Source organism: Garra rufa, chromosome 19 (genome assembly GCF_049309525.1).
Source record: "Garra rufa chromosome 19, GarRuf1.0, whole genome shotgun sequence".
In the NCBI taxonomy this organism is placed as follows: Eukaryota; Metazoa; Chordata; class Actinopteri; order Cypriniformes; family Cyprinidae; genus Garra; species Garra rufa.
This window is the reverse complement of record NC_133379.1, coordinates 26,170,916-26,184,990: the sequence shown is the minus strand read 5'-3', so window position 1 is coordinate 26,184,990 and position 14,075 is coordinate 26,170,916.

Below are 14,075 nucleotides of genomic sequence, written 5' to 3'. Positions count from 1 at the left end.
ACAAGATTTAGATGTTTGTCAGTGGCGCTCAAGATCTGCAAATCATTCGCCATCGTCTTAAAGGAACACTCCACTTTTTTTGGAAATAGGCTCATTCTCCAACTCCCTCCGAGTTAATAAGTTGAGTTTTACCGTTTTGAAATCCATTCAGCCGTTCTCCTGTTCTGGCGATATCACTTTTAGCATAGCTTAGCATAGATCATTGAATCCTATTAGACCAATAGCATCGCATTCAAAAATGACCAGTGAGTTTCAATATTTGTCCTATTTAAAACTTGACTCTTCTGTAGTTATATCGTGTACTAATATCACGCAGCACATGTGCAAATGCTAACCTAGCTGGGAACTAATTTCAGGCGCTAACATGTGATATTACTGCGCCTGCTTCGGCCATGTTACGGCAGCAAACTTCTTTGACTATTACGCCGGAATAGAAGTGTAGTTCCTAATCTTATCAGCCTAAAAAATAGCAGCTTGACATTTTCCGCCGGTATTAGTACACGATATAACTACAGAAGAGTCAAGTTTTAATTAGGACAAATATTGAAACAATTGTTGGTCATTTTTGAATGCGATGCTATTGGTCTAATAGGATTCAATGATCTATGCTAAGCTATGCTAAAGGGGATATCGCCAGAACAGGAGAACAGCTTGAATGTAATTCAAAACTATAAAACTCAATTTATTAACTTTTCCAAAAAAAGTAGAGTGTTCTTTTAAGAGTCATCTCTCCTCGCTCTGTTTATGTGGTATGTGAAATTTTATGTACTTTAACAGACTATACTGTTAGCAGCTAACCATGTCCTTTTAGTGGCTCTGTAGAATGCGTATCATTTTTCGTGCCTTTCCAAATATGGATTCACTATTCGGGCACTGAACCAAATTACAGAATCTACCACTAAAGACTAACCGAATCATCCTAGCTAGCACAATTGAACTGACTAGTTGAACAGAGATGATAATATGGTAAGTTCAACGCCTGATATATGGTATTTTTGAGCACTTCCTAAGTCGATCTGCCTCCTTAGGATGAATCGCTTGTTGTATTCGCAATTATAAGTTGCTTTGGATAAAAGCGTCTGCTAAATGAATAAATGTAAATGATGTAAATGTAAGTTAATGTTTTATTTAGAAATATATCAGGATGTTTATGTTTGCATGGGAATGGTGTATTGAAGAGTAAATCTGTTCAAGTATGGATATTTGAGTTATTGATTTAATGTATATAACGCCAAAAAACCTGTCTGAGGAAAAAAGGCGTTTGTGGTTGGCCAAACCAAATTTCCAGGGCAAGAATATTGACAACATTTGGGTTTTCTTATAATTTCCGGTCAGGCAGGTGAAATATTAGGCTAATATCTTAATTAATACTGCTTGTATGCATCTTTACCACCTATTAACTTTAGTTTTGTCAAAATATTTGAGTTTGCTGCTTTCCTGCTTACTAAGTTCTTCTCTGTATGATTTTGCAGCCTCCACACATTTTTCCATGGTTTAGACAGCATAAATTAGCAGAACAATGTATTCAGTAGTACATTAATCGCGCAGTATTACCAATATGGCTGGACAACTGACTAAATTGTGACGTAAGTGCAAACCATCTACTTTTATGAGCAATTACATATAATTTACATATACATAGGCCAAAAACATGAAGTATTTTACTAATACTGTTATCAGTGACCAGCACTCACCCGTCACATAAGTAGTCTAGCAGTCGGTGTCAACAATGACACTAAGCTGGTAATCCCTTTAACACTGGTGTGGCATCTTAATGTACCTCTAATGCATCTCAAATGTATCTTTTATCTGCCGAAGACCTTGAGCAGTAGCAAGTTTGGGCCCAAAGAGGCCAGACGTGTAAACACAGTAGTGTTCTACTCCCGCTGTACATTCACCATCATCCTGTGACTCACCCTCGAGACCTCTGACATATAAACAATTATCAGAATGTTAAGTTTATTTGATGGTACTCTCATCTCTCTGTGGGCTGCTTGTTGGGGTTTGAACTCGAATTTTGTTTGTTTTAGAATTTGGCTTTACTGTGTCACAGGAATAAGTATTGCTTAACCATTTTTGGAAATGGCAGCTTTCACTTTTTCCTGTTTCCTGACCTTTAAAATGCAAAAGAGGGGTTTACGTATTTTCTGAGAAAGAGAGAAAGAGGATCTCATAAAAACAAAGTTTTATGACTCAGGTTAGACTCAACAAAATATGTTTAATTGTTATTTGGGTTACATTATGAAATACATTCAAGAAACTGTGTAGCCCAGGATGTAAATAGAACAGTCACCTGTTTCGATTTATTTATCCTAGTTTAAAAAAATTAAACGGAATTAAATGTGACCTTAGACCACAAAACCAGTCATAAGGGTCAGTTTTTTTAAAATTAAGATTTAGACATCATTTGAAAGCTGAATAAGCTTTCCATTTGTTAGGTCTGTTTGGCCGAGATAAAACTATTTAAAAATCTGGAATCAGAGGGTGCAAAAAAAAAATCTAAATATTAAGAAAATCACCTTTAAAGTTGTCCGAATGATGTTCTTAGCAATGTATATTACTAATCAAATACAGGTCCTTTTCAAAAAATTAGCATATTGTGATAAAGTTCATTATTTTTTGTAATGTACTGATAAACATTAGACTTTCATATATTTTAGATTCATTACACACATTTGAAAGTAGTTCTAGCCTTTTATTGTTTTAATATTGATGATTTTGGCAAACTCCATCCGACCAATAAAAGAAAAGTGTTTTTTGACCCCATTGACCCTGCCCTTGATAAAACACAGTGGACCAACACCAGCAGCTGACATGGCACCCCAGACCATCACTGACTGTGGGTACTTGACACTGGACTTCAGGCATTTTGGCATTTCCCTCTCCCCAGTCTTCCCCCAGACTCTGGCACCTTGATTTCCGAATGACATGCAAAATTTGCTTTCATCCGAAAAAAGTACTTTGGACCACTGCGTTTTATCAAGGGCAGGGTCAATGCAGCTAGCTATCAGGAGATTTTGGAGCACTTTATGCTTCCATCTGCTGAAAAGCTTTATGGAGATGAAGATTTCATTTTTCAGCACGACCTGGCACCTGCTCACAGTGCCAAAACCACTGGTAAATGGTTTACTGACCATGGTATTACTGTGCTCAATTGGCCTGCCAACTCTCGTGACCTGAACCCCATAGAGAATCTGTGGGATATTGTGAAGAGAAAGTTGAGAGACGCAAGACTCCGCTATCGAAGCATCCTGGGCCTCCATAACACCTCAGCAGTGCCACAGGCTGATTGCCTCCATGCCACGCTGCATTGAAGCAGTCATTTCTGCAAAAGGATTCCCGACCAAGTATTGAGTGCGTAACTGAACATAATTATTTGAAGGTTGACTTTTTTTGTATTCTTTTATTGGTCGGATGAAATATGCTAATTTTTTGAGATAGGAATTTTGGGTTTTCATGAGCTGTATGCCAAAATCATCAATATTAAAACAATAAAAGGCTAGAACTACTTTCAAATGTGTGTAATGAATCTAAAATATATGAAAGTCTAATGTTTATCAGTACATTACAGAAAATAATGAACTTTATCACAATATGCTAATTTTTTGAAAAGAACCTGTATTAAGTTTTGATATATTTACGGTAGGAAATTTACTAAATATGGAACATGATCTTTACTTAATATCCTAACGATTTTTGGCATAAAAGAAAATTCAATAATTTTGAACCATACAGTGTATTTTTAGCTATTGCTACAAATATACCCGTGCTACTTATGACTGGTTTTGTGGTCCAGGGTCACATATTTTATATAAAATTATATTAATATTTTTTTTTTCATATTTGTGCAGTATATGCATGGATCATATATGGATATTTTTTAACTTTTTGAATTTAAAGATCAGGGTAAATGTTACTTATTTTGTATTCTAGAAAACATGTAAGTATCTTTTGTAGCTTCTGAAGGGCAGTGCTAAATTAAAAATGTGATATTTAGGCAAAATAAGAAAAATGTACACATCTTTATTCTGTTCAAAAGTTTACACCCCCAGCTCTTAATGCATTGTGTTTCCTTCTGACGCATCAGTAAGTGTTTGAACCTTCTTTAATAGTTGCATATGAGTCCCTCAGTTGTCCTCAGTGTAAAAAGATGGATCTCAAAATCATACAGTCATAGTTGGAAAGGGTTCAAATACACAAAAATGCTGAAAACCCAAAGAATTTGTAGCACCTAAATGATTTTTCTAAAGAAGAGTGAGCAGTTTAACTATTCAGGACAAACAAGGGACTTGTGAACAATTATTACTAAAAAAAAACAAAACAAAAAAACACCAGTGGATCATCCAGGTAACAGTGTTAAGAATCAAGTAAACTTTTGAACCGGGTCATTTTAAATAAACTATTATTTTCTCTTGTGGACTTATGTGAAATATCTTATTCAGGTCAGTACTAAATAAAAAAAAACTAGAACAAAAATAACATTTAAAATAAATAACTAATAATTTCTTATGACAAATCTCAAACGGTACTCCTGTGCATGTGCAAAACTACATACATAATATGAATTTAGGATTCCAAGGCACAACTTTGTGGACCTTTCATACGAATCTGATTACAGCAACCTGGAGTTAAGTTTTAGTCGTTATTCAATCTTAGCCGTTAGATCCATTCACATTACCTGTACTGCTAATCATCGCCTCATAGACCTGGATTGCATTTCAAAACAGAATCAAGGCCGGGGTCAGTTGAAGGTATGAGCTGCCCTTATATGGTCAACACACTGAACGGAGACACAAAATGACTAAGATCTAGTTAAACTGAAGACAGAATGAGAAAATAAGTGTGGGAAGGGTGGTGATTTGGCATGAAGCGAAGTCATCTGTCTTGTCTATTAACTAAGGTCATAATCCTCTTAATAACAGAGCTGCGTAATAAAAATCAGAGTTTAAAATACACACAGAGTGCCAGCATATGACTGATGTGGCATATCCATTTTCATCCTCACTTTCTACCTTTTATCATTGTATTATATTCCTAAAAGCAAATGCCTTGTTCGCATTTCACTTTAGGTATCTTAACGACACCCTTGATGAATTACCCATTTGCCCGGATAAAATCCATAATGTTGCACCACTTGATGAGAGATGGGATCAATTTCAAAGGTAGACCTGGTCATTAGCTTCACCTAGGGCAATAAATACAGCTCATGATCTCCAACGAGAGGAGACCTTAAGAGCACCACATTTTGAAATGCTAACTTGCAGCACAGTTTGTCTACTGCTATGTCAGAAACTGTATTCAAAATTATATTTTTGAGTGATATCTATCTGTATTAGTATAAAGAGTCTGCACAAACATTCCAATTTCCAAAACAATTCCAATCTTAAACAAGCCATAAAAAAGTGGTTTGGTTAGTCTCTGGGGCATCTGCATATTTTACACCGCAATGATGCCTCAGATGTTGTGGCGCATGTGGGGAAAACAGCTTGAACGATTAGCTTTGATTGGTAATGTGAAACTAATTATGCAACATTTGTGTTTGATTGATTCAAACGATGTTTGTGTGATTGATTGTGATTGGTGCTGGTATTTTTGCTCATGTTACACGAATTTGATTTAGCGATTAATCAAAGAGAAATCTTAGATCGGCACAGGCTTCCAAGACACTGACACAATTAGTGAGCGAATCAAGTCTTTAAGTAATAGCCTCGTTTGGGGTTACAGTGAGGCTCATACATATTAAAGAAATCACATTAATCAGTCATTCGGTGTGTTAAGCTACTTACGATTGACAACATTAGGTCACAAACCGTTAAACCGCTATATTTCCTATGCGAAATGAGAGTTTATACAGTAATCTGCAATTCTGTGAGAGCAAAAGAAACGAGCGGATTAGAAATGAAAACATCTGCACTTTGAGAGAACTGACGTTGAAATACATTTTTGGGACAAAGTGGCAAACATAAATCTGCAGCGTTTTTGGCAACTGATGTTTGATTTGACTCGGTGCCTATAAATACGAATACCAAAGTGTGTAATCTGTCAGTCAGTCTGATTTAGGTAAGATCGCAGACGGATTGTTTTTTTGTATAAAATGCATGATGTTTTTAGCTTTCCGTGATATGATCCTCGCTCCCCACCGTTCTCTCCCACAGCACAGCTGAGGAATATCTAACACCGTCTCTAGCCGACAGGAATGCCGACCCTCTCAGGTTATGACCCATAATTAATTGTTTTGAGGGTCTGGCTCTGCGTTCTTGGCCTTAGAGTTGCAGCAGTATGGGAAGGGTATAGCGTTCTCTCGAATCTCCAAATTAGATTTTCACTGTTGTTCCAGCGGTCAACGGGCAAATTGAGAGAATCCCCCTCCGGCCTTGAAACCGGTCGATAACTTAACGAGACGGCTAGCTATGACACGCAAACATCTGAGACGCTGTTCAAGCGAATGTAAAACACACTGTCTGACGGACAGCCGGGGCTCATGAGTGATAAAGCACAGGCCGGGGGTTTTGGAGTTGTGTTTTTCTATTTATTTTTGGACGGTGGGCAGCCAAGACAAATGTTCTAAATGCAATTCAATCTTAAAAATTCAAGGGAGCTTTTGCTTGGACCGTCCGAAGCAAACCGTACAAGCCTCGGGCCAAAATGTAAATCTCTCTCTGACAAATAGTCAGTGAGTCATCGTTTCTCAGCACATAGTTAGCGTGGGTTTTGATTGGCAAACGCATAATTGTAGTCATTTAAATGTTTCCTACTAACAGGAGTTTGAGAAGCTGGCTCTCCGATTTAGTTTCTCTAAACGAAGATGGATGCGTTACATCCATGTCCATGGGTTGACGTCTTGGATTAGCACTCAGAATCCATAATTCTATTTTCGAATCATATTTTAGCCTTGTATGCTGGTATGGCATGACTTGCAGCAGAAAGTGTCTGATTAGCTCTTGTGTTGTGGTTACAATCAGCCATTGGCAACGGAACATCGTAAACAAACAAATTAGACCTATTATGCGTGCATATGTGTTGTGTATATGTGCGCCCATGTTAATCCAGTCTTGGATGAGGCGGAGATCTCATTCCTTTGTGCTGTGTTCATGAAGCAAGCCTTGCATGCTGAGGGAGGGACACTCTTCGCATGGCACGAAAGCCTATTGTCTGTCCCCCACCTTTGAAAGAGGCCAACAGATAACCTCCCCGCACACAAAAGCCATGCGTGATGGGGGCAGTACAAGCTCGGCGTGATTCCAAGCTCGCCTCTGGGCCGCTTCAGCCACCCGAGAACACAAAGGCGGATCAGCTGTGATAAAAGTGATGACAAGTGTTGTTTTGGTTTTGGTTTTGAGAGGCCGCCCTCACCGATTCATCCTTGACCCTTGACTCATCAAAAAATGGCTCTTTCAATTAAAAGCCACACAAATGGATCCAATCACTCAGTATAGTGGCTGTTTCAGAGGATACCATCAGTGCAAATTCCTCTAGTGGTGTCACACTATGACCCGCATAAGGAGGCTGAGTTCTTTCACTGCCTGTGAACAAAACAGACGGAGAATGATGTTTTCCTTTTCATGCCGAGGCTCTGAAACCCCATCCCTCTTTTCTGGTGTCAGTCGTTCTTTTGTGTCGGCCAGCGGTGGCTCCCTTTGACACGCCGGTGGTTATCCTCGATACCTGACTCCAAAGAGAGTCGGCTCGTTTTGGCTCTTTGTTCTCCCATCACCTTTACTCCAGCCTGTATGATTGCCGGGCTTAGAGACCCTCGTCCAGCTGCCTGCTGGAGAAATCAAGGTTAAGCTGGTAGCTGTCATTAGCTGGTCCAAGGTTACTTCTACCTGGCCAGATTTGGTCATTAACTGACTCAAGCTTCTCATTAGCTGGTCTAAAAATGTATTAACCTGGTGAGTAGCTGGTCAAGCTGGACAGTAGCTTGGACAAACCAATCAATAACTGGTCCAATTTGGCCATTAACTGTAGTTTTGCCATTAGTTTGTTCAAAATGGTCATTAATTGGCCTAAGCTGGTTAGTAACTGGTCTGTTTTGGTCTTTAGCTGGATCAAACAAGTTGTCAGCTTATTCAGTTTGTCCATTAGCTGGTTAGGACTGGTTACTAGCTGATCTGGGCTGGTTACTACCTGGAAAGATTTGGTAATTAACTGGCTCAAGCTTCTTATTAGTTGGTCTAAAATTTTTATTAACTTGGTGAGTAGCTAGTCAAACTGGACATTAGCTTATACAAACCAATCGATAACTGGCCCACGCTGGTTAGTAAGTGGTTCAGTCTGGTCATTAGCGGTTTCAAATGTTATTAACTTGTTCTGTTGGGCCAAACTGGTCATTAACATTTATTTTGCATTTAACTTGTTCAAACTGGTCATTAATTGGCCTAAGCTGGTTCTTAACTGGTCTAGTTTGGTCTTTAGCCATTTTAAAATGGTTATCAACTTTATCAGTTTGTCCATTAGTTGGGTCAAACTGGTCATTAACATTAGTTTTGCCATTAACTTGTTCAAAATGGTCATTAATTGGCCTAAGATAGTTATTAACTAGTCTAGATTAGTCTTTAGCTGTTTCAAAATGGTTATCAACATGGCCAGTTTGGCCCAACTAATGGGCAAACTGAACATCATCTTTAGTTTTGCCATGAGCTTGTTGTAAATAGTCATTAATTGGTCTATGGTGGTTATTATTAACTGGTCCAGTTTGGTCTTTATCTGGATCAAACTGGTTATTAGCTTTCAGTTTGTCCATTAGCTAGTTAGGGCTGGTTATTTGCTCGTCCAAGATGATACCTGGCCAGATTTGTTCATTAACTGGCTCAAGCTTCTCATTAGCTAGTTTAAAAAGGTATTAACTTGGTGAGCAACTAGTCAAGCTGGACAGTAGCTTGTACAAACCAATAAATCAATAACTGGTCCAAGCTGGTTATTAACTTGTTAAGTCGGGACATTAGTTGGGGCAAACTGGTCATTAACTTAATTTTCCAATTAGCTTGTTCCAAATGGTCATTAATTGGCCTAAACTGGTTAGTAACTGGTTCGGTTTTGTCATTAGCTTTTTTAAAACAGTTATTAACTTAAGTCTGAACATTAGTTGGGACAAACTTGTCATTAACTTAGTTTTCCTATATATTAGCTTGTTCAAAATGATCATTCATTGGCCTAAGCTGGTTAGTAACTGGTCCAGTTTAGTCATAAGTTGTTTCAAAATGGTCATAAACTGGTTATTTTGGCCGTTAGTTGGGCCAAACCTGTCATTAACATTAGTTTTGCCATTAGCTTGTTCAAAATGGTCATTAATTGGTCAAAAATGGTTAATAACTGGCCCAGTTTGGTCTTTAGTTGGATCAAACTGTTTATTAGCTTATTCAGTTTGTCCATTAGCTGGTTAGGGCTAGTTATTAACTGGTTAAATTTGGTCATTAGCTGGTTAAGCTTAAGGTGGTCTGACTGTTTGTTTGTTTTTTTGCGACTTTACACTTAATCACTACTTTGGACCAACTAATAAGCAGCTTTGACCAGCTAGAAACCAGGATTGACCACTTAAAAGCCAGGTAATGAGTAGCTTGGACTAACTAATAACTAGTGTAAACCACTTAAAAATTAGTTTAGAGCAGTTAATGACTACCTTGGACCATCTAATAACATCTAAACCAGCCTGGAGCACTTAAAAGCCATCTGTTCCAAAAAAACAGCTACCAGTTTAAGTTAGATTTTCCAGATGTAACAAACAAAGGAAAAACAAGCAAGGTTATGTATTTGTTGTTTTGTGTTCAGAGCTCCCACCAACAACAACATGGAATGGCGGTCATGTCATCTGTTCCACTTTACTCTTCAAATCCACCATCTCAAACAGACACACACACACACACACACACACACACACACACACACACACACACACACCTGAAGAACAGACACAAAGGGTGCTCTCCAGGCCTCCCAGATACAGGATACCTCTTGCAGATAATTCCTGTGGGATTTCGACTCATTCCAAGGCTTCTTTTCAGGCATTTCTTGAGGGATTCTCACAGAAATCTTCTGAACTCGCCAGATAAGAGGCACCTCTCCTGACAATCCAAAGTGGCTGCCATGTCACAGAATGAGATAAGGATTGTGGAGATGTTGCTGAGGGACAGTGTTGAGTGATGGCATTGACTAGAGAGAGCTAAACACTTCACAGCTCTTTTCACCACAAGACTCCAGCATTTCAACTGATTTTCACAATGAGCACATTGTCAAGGAATGTCTATCATTATTCATCTCTTACAATGCGCAACTAGCAACCATTCAAAAATGTCAAGAGTTATGTAATAATAAAAGATAAGGATGTAACCTCGTGTCTGGAGACTCAAAAGGAACTTGCTTTAATGTTAGAACAAAATGCTTATATATTATATATTATATATTATGACATTACTTATTAGATAAACCCCACTTAAAAATGACCAAGTCAAAATGGGACCTTCAAAACACTGTTTAGACATTAAAACACCCACTTCTAAATAAAACCATTCTCTACTAGCCGTGAAGAAACTTTCAGTTTATCTTGACCACATCTGGAACAAGATGCTATCACAAAATATTAATATAATCACATTCCTAAGACTCAGCATTGTTATTTCTGTTCATCTAGTCTTTGAGGCAACAAAACAAGCTTGCCAATTCCCGAAAAGATCCATTAATCCTTAATACACTTTTCGTATGAGCTGTTTTATAGAGTCTGGAGCTGATTCAAACAGCTGTGTGGTTAGCTATGGCCCGTTTAAAACACCTCGGCCCTGGCCAGAGTCGCTCAACTCTTCACTACTGTACAGATCCAAAAATACAGGCCTGTATGTGAGGAAACAAACACAATGTACTGAGAAAAAGCTCAGTCAGTACAAAAAAACTGCTGGAATTTAAAGATGTCCTTGTGAATTATCATATTTGCTTCTATCATGATGCTTCTTGACATTGAAACACAAAACAAGCGTTTCACTTTTGTCAAAAGATATGGATGGGTGAGTTTGTTCTGTCAAAACAGGCATGATTGGACTGACTCATTGACTCATATCACTGAAGATTCAAAGCCCTTCGTCTGAGTCTAATTGGATTTAGGTTAAAAATAGACCTATGGTAACAAGACTTGTACATGTACGTGTACACATTTTTAGTGACTAATCTTTGATTCGAGTCTATTATTTCTTCAGAAATGTCAGTTATTTCAGGAGGTGCCAAAGAAGGACAACAATTTATGATCTACAATGACAATCAAATCTGCAATATCTTTATTTACAGCCTTAGATCTTAGAGATCTCTCACTACAAACCAAAAAGTAATATAAATACATCATTTTTGTGTGGAATATCTACTGAAAAAAAGAGAAAGATTCCCCTTACTTTATCTAAACCAACACCGAACTAATGTAAGCTGAATCTGTCTTTTTAGAACTGCTTTAAATCAGAATTTGAATTTTGGGAAGTTATTAGTTTGTTATTGTCATGTTCTTATTATTGTGAAGCTGCTTTGAAAGAGAGAATATTTCCCAAGATCCCTCTAAAAACACCTATTAGACTGGCCTGGGATGCTGGTTTAAGACTTAAAGACAGGCATATCAAACATCTGTATAGCTGTTTGCTGCTCAGGTCTCAAAACTCAAAATTCAGTTTCTGTTTTGATTAGATATTATTGTTGATAGAGTAAAAGTGTGGATAGAGTTTAAAGACACTGTCAAAGTAAAGTCCTCTGAGGAGTGATTTAACAAATACAGCTCAGAAACAGCACTGCCTGCTGGTGAAGACTCTATATAACCACTCGTCTGTTTTCACAAATATCACAAATAGACCGTAAATTCAGTGACATTATAATGTTATTCTTCTTGTCCAACAAATTTATAGTGGCATGGTATAGACGTGAGGTTTGTGTTAAAGGTCAGTCATGGATGCTCTCCGCACTAACATCACAATATGGCTCCAAGTTTAAAACAACCTTAAGCTTACTGGTGTAAATATTTTGTCCCTGACTAATACTGCACAAACACACTTTAAAGACCAGGAGATTTGCAGCCTGGACATTATAGTCTTGATCCAAACTTTACAAACTACAAAAACGACTGAGCAGCTGTTAAGATCCCCATGATTGACTATACATAAACACAGCTATATACATACATATATATATATATATATATATATATATACATACATATATATATATATATATATATATATATATATATATATAGTTTTATGCATTTACAGTAAAAACACTGTATATTGTTACAAAAAAAAATCAGTTTTAAATATTTTTGTTTCTTTGGCATTTCTATTCCTCAGTAAATCCTGAATGATATGTATCAGGATTTTCACAAAATTATTAAGCAGCACAACTGTTTTCCACATTTGTAAAAATGTATAAAAACAACAAATGTTTTTTGAGTACCAAATCAGCATATTAGAATGATTTCTGAAGGATCATGTGACACTGAAGACTGGAGTATACAACTAATTTTTATAAATGTGCTTAGAAAAAAACATTACATCTTGAGACAAAACAAAGGCACTGATGTATTTTAAGATCAATCAGTGCAATTTTATTTCAGTTGAAACAGCTACATTTTAGTCTTACATTTTAGTCTAGGACTAGGCTTAAGCCTTGTCTGTGAAACCAAGGGATAAACTCTCAGTTCTGACCTTTTTTTCTCAGAATTGCGTGCTATAAACTCATTTTTTTTATATTTTGCAATTCAGATTTTTTTTTTCTTAGAATTTTTTTTTTTAATTCGCAGTTGAGAGTTTATATTACAGAATTTTACTTCCTTTCTCAGAATGGCATGTTTATATCTTCCAATTTCGACTTTATAACTCGCAATTGCGAGTTTATATCTCAATTCTGAGAAAAAAGTCAGAATTGAGAGATGCAAACTGTGAAAGCACTGATATATTTTAAGATCAATTTTATTTCAGCTGAAACAGCTAAGACATACATTTTAGTCTAGGACTAGGCTTAAGCCTTGTCTGTGAAACTGGGGCATTAACTCAATTCTGACCTTTTTTCTCAGAATTGCTTGATATGAACTCACAATTTTTTCTTGCAATTGCAAGTTTATATCACACAATACTTTAGAATTGCATGTTTATATTTTCCAATTCTGACTTTATAACTCTCAATTGCGAGTTTATATCTCACAATTGTGAGAAAAAAGTCAGAACTGCGAGATGCAAATTCGCAATTGTGAGAAAAAAAAAAAAAAGAATTGTGAAGGCACTGATATATTTAAAGATCATTCAGTGGAATTTTATTTCAGTTGAAACAGCTCAGACTTACATTTTAGTCTAGCACTAGGCTTAAGCCTTGTCTATGAAACCAGGGGATTAACTTTCAATTCTGACCTTTTTTCTCAGAATTGCGTGATATAAACTCACATTTTTTCTCGCAATTGCAAGTTTATATTTTGCAATTCTCAGAATTGTGAGTTTATATCGCAATTTTGACTTTATAATTTGCGATTATGAGTTTCTATCTTGCAATTCTGAATTTTTTTTCAGAATTGTGAGTTTATATCACAATTCTGACTTTATAAATCACAATTACGAGTTTTTGTCTCACAATTCTGAGAAAAAAGTCAAAATTTCGACATGCAAACTCGCAATTGCGAGAAAAAAAGAATTGAGATAAAAAGTTAAATATTTTTTTTCCTTTTTTATTCAGTGGCAGATAGACTGAAGCTACTACTGAAAATGTTTTTATTTTGCATTTTTAATTTTTTTTCACAATTACAAATAATAATTTCAGAATAAATTGTGTAAAGAAATTGTACATGAATCTCAAAGTACCCATCAGAAAACATTTGGTTTGTCATCTATGTGCTTTAGTAACTTCATAACCTTGGCAAGATTGTGCAAAATCTGATGATTACGTGATCCAGTATCATTTGAAAATGATCCAAAGAGTATCTTACGCTTCAGTAGAAGAACATCTGACCTTTCCTCGAAAGGAATTCACATTATCAGTGCCATAAATTTCAATGCTCAATGTGTGGGCTAGAAATAGTTACATATTAGACTAATTTTACATCATAACAGATTTTTGGGAAACACTTT